Genomic DNA, 1,362 nt, shown 5'->3' with positions numbered 1-1,362 from the left:
CGCGCTGTGTTTCTCCCCTCCCAAAAAAAAGCATTTTGTTAAGAAAAACCGGACCGCAGCACCCCCTTTCTTGGCGTTCTTGCTGAGGAGAGAGAATATTTTAGTCTTGCGTCGTTTCTTTCAGCCAGCACTTGAGGTGAGTTTTAGGCAGCTCAGTAATCCCCGAGTTTGGCGATTGCGCTCAGAGCTGGAGCATAAGATTTTTATTTCTCCTTTTGAATTAAAATTTTGTTTCTGGCACCACTGCCTCTGTGACACCGGATACTTGTTTCTGAGAGGGTTTTTCATCGAGATGCTGCAAAATGGGGGTAATCCCGAGACCTTATTTTAGCGTAAATTATCTTTGAAACAATGCAAGTAACACAAGGGGGACACTGGGCTCTGTGTCTGGGTTATGAGTTGTTTTCCATAACACGACTGCATCTCTTCAAAATAATGGAATCTTTGGACACAGTGCCCTATTTAGCTCTCGTAGGACTTGGTAAAAAGTAAAAGAAAGAAAATTTTCCCCAGCAGCATTAACCTGAAAAGCAGCTCTCTTAAATAATCACCTATCTTTAAAATCCTAGAACACTTATACATACATATAGTAGCTTGTCTGTCCCCCTGGGTTTTCTGCACCTTTGTATTATTATTTTAATGAACTCTATTCCCATTTTTTAACCAAAATGCTTATTTTCGTGATGCACAGTCGATAAACCTATTCATTTCTATGTTCTTATTTTAAGGTAGTGTTTATTTTTCTGCTTACTTTTACATTATAATTCAGGAATTTTGTCAACCACGATCACCAATTTTACAGAAAGAAAACCAAAATAAAATCAAAATACAACATATATGTTTTCATTATGAAAAACAGATGTAAACCTGCAGGCATTTCTGTAACAAAATAATGTAATTCAAGTGGCTTAAGCAAACAGTTTTCTCCTCAGAACTGCTAAGAGAAGCAATGGTGTGGCTTTTCCAATGTATGATTATTGTGATGTGGGATAAATTGAATATATATATAAATTATTTTTTCTTGAGATGAATTGGATAGCAACGGAATAATCACGTTTGAACATTTGTAGTGCACTGTGGGAACAAATTGGAAACCCAGGTGATTGGTCCAAATTATTTTAAATGCAGTTATTTGGCTTCTTTACCTTTATCTTTTGATAATAAATTATCACACAGTGTCTTCTAAATTTCTGATGCTGGTGGGGTCAGTTTTATGAACTTGTCAGTGGTGCTTGGTTGTCTTGGCTGGGGTGCACTTAAGGACTGTCAGGAGATGTGGTGGCATTTCAGAGAGGCTTTTTTCTAGGGAAGACAGCCAGCAGAAAAACATCATGTGAGAGAGGATAAAAACAAGATTATGTG

At 37.4% G+C, this 1,362-nt stretch overlaps 1 protein-coding gene across 1 annotated transcript in view; it reads right to left on the bottom strand.

Annotated features, from left to right (window-relative positions):
* Positions 1 to 1,362, bottom strand: part of LOC102042235 (histone H1.11L-like) — a 10,563-nt gene that overhangs the window by 662 nt on the left and 8,539 nt on the right. The gene's annotated exons all lie outside the window — the stretch shown is intronic.

The sequence above is a fragment of the Geospiza fortis genome, unplaced genomic scaffold (assembly GCF_000277835.1).
Source record: "Geospiza fortis unplaced genomic scaffold, GeoFor_1.0 scaffold173, whole genome shotgun sequence".
Classification (NCBI taxonomy): Eukaryota; Metazoa; Chordata; class Aves; order Passeriformes; family Thraupidae; genus Geospiza; species Geospiza fortis.
Note: the sequence above shows the minus strand (reverse complement) of the source record. Positions and strands in the feature narration are given on the sequence as shown.